Consider the following 9815-nt stretch of genomic DNA (forward strand, 5'->3'; position numbering starts at 1 on the left):
TTTAACAAGCCAAAAAGTAGTTTAATAAAAAGCTACTTTAACATTGTTTGGTTTAGTAGTTGAAAAGTTAACTGATACCTAACAGCGGAAAAACTAGTTTTCAGCTAAATGCAAACTGTCATCTGATAAAAAAAAATAGGGTATGATAAAAAAAAAATAGTTAAGAATCTAGCTAAAATATATAAAATGACCTAAAAATGCATTAAAAAATACATTTGTGTAAATAATTAACGATATATTTGAAAAAAAAAGTTTCAAAAAGTTAGTTTATATAGTTTTTTAAAAATTAGCTTATAAGCTACTACTTAACTTGTCAAATATGACAACTCAAAAATAAGTTAGTTTATCAGCTAATTGTGGTGCATCAAACAAAACCTTAGACTAGTATTTAATGATTTTTTTTTTAATTTCCATATATTTAATTAATTCAAAAATATATTTTTCTAAATGTTTTTTATGTCATTTTATATCTTCCAGTTAGTTTTTATCAAACGTTATTTTTTATCAACTACCATATAAGCTTGCGGTTTGCTTTTCAACTATCACCTAGTGCATCAAATATATGTTAGAAATAGGTATTGGATGTGATAACTAATTTGTATACTATAGTAATAATAACAAAGTCTTTTTATGGTTTTTCTCAAAAGCTAAAATAGTTAGAAAAACATTTAAGAAAGTGAAATAAATAGTTTATTAATTTATTACATGCTCAAAAATTAAGAGTAAATTACATGAATAGTTCTTATGGTTTGGGTTGATTTGTGTGTTTGATCCCTAACTTATTTTTTTAACTCAAAGAATCTCGAATGTATTGTTTTGTTACTTAGTTGGTCCTTATCTAACATAAAAAAAATAAATAAATAAATAAATAAATAAAAATAAAAAAAAACTACTTTTCCCTTAATATATTTTTTAATTATTTTTTTATAATATAATTATTTATATCATAAATTTATTCAAAAAAATGTTTAATAATTTATTTTATTAACCATGTACAACACCACCTCCATCATCAACCAACATCACCTTAATAATCACCACCGGACAGTCTCGGTTCTTCATCGCCAACGACCGCTGTCAACAACCAATTTCCTCTTTTCTTCCACAAATATTGAACCTCATAAAATCTAAAAGTTGATTATGTTTGCCCAAATCCATTTCTGAAACCTAAAACTAATAATCAATCTAAAACCCAAATGTGTTGATCAAATCCAATCAAACTATTTACATAAAGACCAAAAAGGAACCCAAATCTGTCTAACATTACAAAATCAATAAAACTCGATGTCTTATTGGTCCTAGATACGATCTATAGGGAGGAAACTTGAGATACATCCCTAACTTCTTTGATATTCTCCTCCAGACTTAGTGTTTTCGATCTATATATTTGAGTCAAGAGGAAGACTGTAGACATTGTTATGGAGAGGATAAAGCTTCATTCGAACTTTTGTGGGTAAGAAATGATCATCGACGATGGTGGGCATTAAGACGGTCGTCAGCTATGGAAGGCATGACGATGCCAACGAGGGTAATGAGGGGTGTTTCAAGAATCTACTTCATGGTTCAAGATAAAGAAAGAGTAAAATGGCTCGATTTTTACTTGTCTCATCTGGTTCAAGAGGTTGCTCATGTCCGCTTCTCCAACAACTTTGTCAAGGCATAGAGAAAGAGGTTTACGTCTCGTCTGGTTCGTGAGCCAGTAAGCAAAAATCAAACAGAAATCGAGCCATGGTTGATGGTGGTGATCCGGTAACATCATGTAGACTATGGTTTGGTATAGGAGGGTGACGGTGGTCCGATAAAGATGAGCGATAGTGGGTCGGTATAGGAGGATAGTGACCTGTGTTTGATGATTTAGGGTTTAATATGCTAAAGAAGAGAGATAGTATATATGGTTTACCATAAGGATGTTCATGATAATTAATTTTTTCTTTTTTAAATAAAAAAATCAAAGTGATAAATAAATATATCCAAAAACAAATATATATATATATATATATATATATATATATATATATATATATATATATATATACATTGAACGGCAAATACAAATATATACTAAACTACTCCTAAATTATTCCACTTATATCCATAATGGGACTTAAACCCTCGACCTCAAGGAGGGAAGACAACACTGAATACCATTGGGCTAGAAGCTCTTTGGTGTGTGTGTGTGTGTGTTTGTGTGTGTGTGTGTGAATATATATATATATATATATATATATATATATATATATATATATATATATGTATATATATATATATATATATATATATATATATATATATATATAAGAGTAAAATTATCTTTTTTGTGTCTTGTAGGAACCAAAAACGCAACAAAAACATACAATAGAGACTCTTCAAGTTTAAAAAAATAAAGTTAGCGACCAAACGCTCAAGTTTTCCAAATAATGGAGACCCCTCGTGTAATTTACTCAAAAATAAATTAGAAACTTGTATTTATTTGAAATTAATTGAAATTAATTAGAATTAACCATGTTTAATATAAAGTACATGGACTAAATGTCAATTTTTCAATAGTTGAGTAAGAGGAACATTCTAGATACCCTAAGATAGTGGATGGTTTTGGTGTGGCTCTAGTAGGCTTCTAGGATCGTTCTTAATAACAAATAAGGAAATGATTTGAATTAGGATTAAATCTAATTATTTAATTAATTCAAATTAGCCTTATTTGTAAGTTACCTCAACGATATAAAGACCCCTCTAATGTTCATAAATCTGATCCTAACCTTTGCAAGAGTGAGAATTCAGTTCTCATAGCCTCTCTCACATTTGCTTATTTTTCTATGATTTTAAACTTTTGGTTGTGTGCCTTCATGCCTTCAGATGCATTCCTACTTTTAAGTGCTAGATCTTTCTACAAGCAATCTTCAAGGGATCCAAAATTAAATATTATTCACTTTATAGGTTAGTAATCATATATCTCTTGGTAGTTTATATTCATAGTTTTAGAAGTAGGTTGTCATAATAATAAAACTTAGATCCATGGTACATGTACACTTAGGGTTATTATTAGATGATTTTGTTGCCTAAAATTCATGTATAGATGCATAGAAAACCCTTCAACATAGCTGTAGACTAGCTTTTCATGTGTTTTTTTAAAATATTTCAAATATACCCTTAATTAATATAGAAAACACATTATCCTAAATGTCATTTTAGTTTATTTTATATCTTCCTGTTAGTTTACCAATTAGTTTTTAACAAACATTGTTTTTTATCAGCTATATTTTGAACTATCAGCTAGGTTTTTAACTAGTAGCTAACTTTTCAGCAAGTTTGTCAAACACAATCGATATTAAAAAGTATTATTTATTTTATTTGTAAAAAAACCGACATTTATTAATATTAATAAAAACGTTTTTACTAATTAAGAAGCTTAACTGATGCACTTTGTATTAAATTTAAATGATTTTTAAAATTTGATAATTATAGTTTAGAAATTTTGATTTATCATCATTATCTTCCAATTTTAGTTTATATCCATATACACTTTTATGTAATTTTCCATATTGTAAAAACTTTCAGCTACTTGTGTTAAATAGTATTATACAAATAAAAGTTATAACTTCCAACTTCCAACTAATTTTTACGAAAACATCTTAACAATATCCATTTACTCTTAAATTGATTTTTAGATCAGAATATATTAGTTTTATAGATCGATGAAACATTTTTTTTGACTTTGATACAAACAATTTCGTCTTGCTCTAATAACCAATATTACATAAAATTTCAACAATTAACATGAGAAATGATTTCTATTTTGAGGAAATGAAATAATCATTATACTTTTTTGTTACATCAAAAGTAAATATAGTAACTTTGGGCATTAGCTAAAATTTGATTATGTTAATTTTAGATCTATATTTTTTTTAATAGTAGCAATATATTAAAAGAAACCAAAAAAGCTAGCTAGGAGCTAGGACCAAACAAAAAACTAAAGCAACCTCTCATCCCAATTAATCCTAGACTTAATGTTTCTAAACAAAAACTAACGAAAAGAGTGATAAATAATTTTAACAACAATGAACTGCTTCCTATTTGATTAAACATAATTCCAACACCTTTGAAAAGTCAAAGAGTATCATAACGAAGCATATAATCAATTAGGCAAGAATATAAAGGTTCTCCGATCCAATAGGAAATGAGAGTACATTAGTATCAAGTTCAACGATCATCTTAGAGATTATGGAGTAGTTTCACAAATAACTCCTCCAAGAACACCAAAACTTAATGGTGTTATTAAAAGGAGAAATCGAACTTTGTTGGACATGGTTAAAACTATGATGAGTTGGGCTTCGTTACCAATAATGTTTAGGTAGCATGCACTTGAGATCGTAGCCCATATTTTAAACCTTGTACCAACTAAGATGGTATCATAGACACCTCATTAAATGTGGATTAGAAAATAACTTCACTTAATCACATTAACGTCTGGGGTTGTGAGGTTTTTGTTCAATGCAAAACCCAAGATAAACTTAAATCCATATCTGAGAAGTGTCTTTTTGTCGGTTATCCACAAAATGATTTTGGATATTTTTTTTACAGACCCAGTGAGAGTCATTGGGAGTCAAATTGACCTTGAAATAAATTCAATATTCAACCAACAAATGAAATCATAGTTGGCACTAGTAATCAACTAGAAGTTGAAAAACATGTTGAGCCAAATGACATATCCTTACCTCTTCACAAATCTAGTATAGTTATTAGCCCTCCTGGGTTTTATGGTTTTCATATAACAATGGAGGGAAACATGCTGATTAGTGATAGAACACTGCTCAATATGGATGATCTAGTTAACTACAAGGAAGTGATTGTTGGATTAGTGTCTAAGTCCATAACTATTTTGGTATGTACTTGACCCGATGGTGCATGGTCCTTTTGGGTTGCCTTCACCAAAGCAACTTGATTGGAGAAATAAATAAAGAGAGAGAGGTTATTATGATTTATTAATATGTTATAAGAATAATATATTAAAGGAGAAATCATATTTGTTTAATTAATATTGGTCAATAATTATTTAGGAATTAATTTTGTGATCAAGTGTAATTAATTAAACTAGAGGGGCTGAATTGTAATTATGTGATAGTTACAAAATATGGTAATGGTTATCCTAAATATGGGTTGAACGAATTCAAGGAGATAAGGATCCTTGAAATCTTCCAAAGGATAAAGGATAAGGGTTTTCAAGGCTTATCTTATGATTGCTTTGTGGATAAGCAACTAGATAAGGATAATGACTGAAACCCTATCTCTACACCTATATAAAGACCCTAAGGCCTTAGAATTCGTGTACTCGTTCCCAAGAAGTCCTAAGGATGAATTCTAACCTCTCTCCTCTCTCTTTATACCTTCTCCATTTGCTCTTGGTGTTTGTAAGCCATTAGAGGAGTGACACTTGTGACTCTAAGCATTCCAAAGTCAATTCAAGGAGGAATTGGGATTGTTATTGCTACATAACAATCAAGGTATGATCTTAAACCTAATTACATATTAATATGATTACTTGAATGCTAGAATTAGGGTTTATAGTCTTGGATAACTTGCATGTACAATAGAGAAACCTAGATCCAAGCATTAGGGTTTGTATGAGTACATAGGATGTCTTATGACCAAAACCCATCAATGGTATCAGAGCCTAGGATGGTTTCAATTGTATTGATGCATTGTATATCTAAAAAATTCGATTTTTTGGTGTTCTAGAGGCTGGACTCGCCGAGTCCGTAGCTGAACTCGCCGAGTCCAGGCTTGACTCGACGAGTCAACTCGTCAGATAATGTTTATCTCGGGATTTCTTGCTGTTTTTGCATATGGATAGTTACCTTATCATGTTAGATCAATATTAATCCGATTATATGATATATTTGACTATATTTTTGATCTAAATGAAGATATTTATCAATTAATAAGATAATTGTTTCCTTATAAGATAATTGATTAATTATTTTGAGTAAATTGATAAATTGTTTTGCAAGATATCATTAAATAAATAAAATATGGATAATTATGTGTTTAAATGTTAATTTAAAATTATTTGTTATTTGATCCTTGTTGTTATGAAAAGTTTCATATTTTCCCCTTTAGGTTTTATAGTTTAAATTTGAACCCAAAAGTTTTGAAGTTTTGAAATTTAAATAGTTAAAACCCTAATGTTTTGAAAAAGGTTTCAAAACTTGCCCTCAAGTTTTGGAATTTAAATTTTGATTAAAAAGTTTAATTTTGATGTATATTTAAATTCTAACCCTAATGTTTTGAAATGTTTCAAAACTTGCCCTCAAGTTTTGGAATTTAAAAGTTGATTAAAAGTTAATTAGGAATGTTAAATTCTAAAACCCTAGAAATGTTTTGAAAAGTTCAAATACACCCTTATGGTTTTATTAATTAATTAAGGAGTATAATTAAAAGAGATTTAATAAATCCATAAAAGTTTAGGTTAACCATTTAATTGAATTAAAAGTGTAATTGTTAAAGTTAACCATATAGTATTTTAAAAGTATAAAATGCACCCTATACTATATATAACATTAAAAGTCTAACATTATATATGTATAACTAAAAGTCAGTCTTACCGTTAGTAGGCCTCATTCACGAAGCTGGTCTATAAGGGCTGTTTAAGGAAATTGCCTATAAAATGGCGATTGAATGGGTATCCACTCTTACCCACCGCACTCTTGACTAGTGGAGGGTCGTTAGTCGAACGGGTAGGATAGGACAAAACCTTCCATTATAAGTATAATGAAATACAAAGTAACTAAATGTTTTTCTAATTCCCAATCTTATTTACTTAGGCAAAAGTGAATTGATGCAATTCCATGAAATTACACTTTGTGCCCTTGCGAAGACGTTAGTGGAGCGTGTGTGGTTTACCGGCACATTAAATGGTTCTAAGCAAAGGTAGCAAAGGGTGACTCAATGTTTATCATAGTTCGGTGGAGTGTGTGTGGTTTACCGGCACATCGAATAGGTGACTGTAACATGTGAGGGCACCGTGTAAGTTTGCATGGTTATTCACACCCGCTTTGTGATCCTCGGCATCCCAGTCACAAACAAGAGGGGCATATCGAGATTTAAACATGCCATTGAAAGTTCAATGAATCTCAAAGGATCTAGGAGTTTTCATAGATTTAAAACTTAAATTTCTTTTTCGTTTTTCGTGGTGGAAATTAGTGAATCGTCATTCACTTACCTTCAAATATTATGCAATTAGGGTTACGGCATCCCTCTCCCGAGTTGTAGAATATTGTGTTGGGTCCTAGCCTTAGTATTTCATTTGGGTGATTCACTAAGGACTCAATCTATCAACTAACTTGAATTCGTTTTTCTCCCATTTTGTAGATGTCAAAGTTCGACAACTATGGTCTTCCCAAATCCCGTGGAACAAGCATTCCACATGAAGATGATATTCCACGATTTGATCGAGGAACAGGAGATCATGCTTCACTACCTCCTCCTCTTCCAATTATTCTCCCTAACCCACAAGTTCAAAGGCTTGAAAAGTTCAAGATCACTCAAGCCCTTTTGGCAAGTGAACATAAAGAAGGAAATTTGGTGTGTGCAGACATCCTAGGGATGAAGTCACACTGTTGGGATCCGTTGTCTGTGAGGAAATGGCTGTTGATTGGGTTCTTCAGTCACTTCCTAACTCATATAGTGAGTTTGTAAGAGAGTACTATATGATGAACCACGACGCGACCCTTATAGATCTCACCTATATGCTTATTGCTACTGAATCAGCAATGGTTTGGCGCAATAGAAAAGCAAATTTGATTGGTGAATCTGCCTTCGAGACCTCTATGGATATAGACAATGGCAACGAAAGACATGCTATGATTGAAAAAGATTGATCATAAGAGAAAGGCGATGTCTGAAGTAGTTCCATGTCCTGTTCCAAAAAGAGTCAATTTGCTTTTATTGCCAAGAGAAGGGGCATTGGAGACGAAGCTGCCCTATTTACCTAAGAGATCTATGAGATGGGAGAGTCGAAACGTATGGCTCTAATTTAGGTAAAATCCATTGACTAACTCTTTTAAGCTTCATTCTAGATTCTGAATACATAATGTGATAAGATTACAATTGATGTTTTGAAGGATCGAAGAAAAGAAAAGAAGCTTAAGGGAAGAAGTGAGCAGAATCTAACCGTGAAGGAATGGATTTCGATCATGTTTCTTGAAGATTAGATTCTTGAGCTACTACTTAGAGTTAGAATTAGATTGCTAAGAAAGATGTATTAGCATAAGTTTTTCAATGAGTTGCATTGTAAAGACAAATTTTTCCGCAATAAATAAATTTTGAATTTTAAATTTTATTTATTTATCCTTACAATTGCGTGTATGAAAAAATTGATGTTAAAATTATTAGCAATAATGGATTTGTTTCTTATTGTGTTATGGAAAGTCAAGAATTTACCAAATAGGGAGAGTTTCACATCGCCCAAGTTTCAACTGGACAGAAACTTGGAATCATGCAACTTGGTTGCACGATGAATGAGAAATTTCATATTTTGGAAATTAGACTAATTCATTGACAAAGTGTCAAATGAAGGACTAGGAGATCAAGTACACAAAGTTGCGTGTTGATCAAAGTCCAGCATAAGAGTAACAAAGACATTCGTCATGATTTACTAAAGGTTTAGTAAATATGATTATGCTTATAAGATTAAGTGTAATTCTGAATTGATTGAAAATGTTTAAATCAATAGCAAAACGAATAAGAAGAGTCAAGTAGGCAGAAAGATAAAAGTTTCTCCATTCTAAGAAGAAGGGAGAGTACCTTTTATGCTTTATGATAGGTCTTAATGATTAAGAACCATATCTCAATTGATCCTCTAAGTGAGTCTTAGTACAATTGTATGTTTAAGAAGAGGATTCAAGGATTGAAGAAATGGTTAAATCAAGAAGTGTATCATACTTCGTTCCAATAACAAGTCTTAAAGTTAAGATTGTGACAATGAGTGAAAAGTATTAAAGGTTTATAACATTCATCAAATGTGGAAAGTTGTGATGTCTTGAATAAGACAAAGATCGACTAGGACCAATTTATGAAGTGTTTTGATACAAGCTACACTAACTCTTGAAAAATTGTTTGTCAAGAAATGTTTATTGACAAAAGAATCTTATATGTCAAGGAGTTAGTGGGAGTCTTATTGGTCTGGAAAGGTTTCAAGAACAAATCAAATAAACCTTATCGATCATCACTAGCACACGTGTTGGGGTTTACAACCTATCGTGTTGACAATATTTTGATTCTGTGTTGTTCCAATTGAGTTAATTATGCACGTGACTCCTATGAGTTCTCATTTTGAACGCATAAAAGGCAAAGCACCTTAATCAAAGAAAGGTACATTGATAGGAAAAGGTGAGCTGCTTAACTACTTGGAAGACGTGGTGGGCAGCTGTGCTACCATAAGGAAAGAAATCAAGATTAAAAAAGCTCGGTCCATATGAGTTTGAATTTGTCGTAAACTTTGGTTTTAACAAATTCACATGGATAGGAACAAATACACCATTTAAATCTAAGTGTCATAATATTTTCTCCTTCATGAAAATGATTGTGAGGAAATGCTTTCACTAAGAAAGATTTTAAGAAGATAATGATTGTAAAATTGCATTCTCGAATTCGATCATGGTTATGGTTGTTGGGTTATGAGCATTCTAACACTCCTAAATGTACATGCAACCCTAAATACCTTGGATCTATGTTTTCTCTATTATACATGCAAATATGAACATCCAAGGTATTATCCTAATCTAGCATACAAAATAATGGATATAACAAGATAGAATACA

Source organism: Lactuca saligna, chromosome 5 (genome assembly GCF_052625555.1).
Source record: "Lactuca saligna cultivar CGN05327 chromosome 5, ASM5262555v1, whole genome shotgun sequence".
In the NCBI taxonomy this organism is placed as follows: domain Eukaryota; kingdom Viridiplantae; phylum Streptophyta; class Magnoliopsida; order Asterales; family Asteraceae; genus Lactuca; species Lactuca saligna.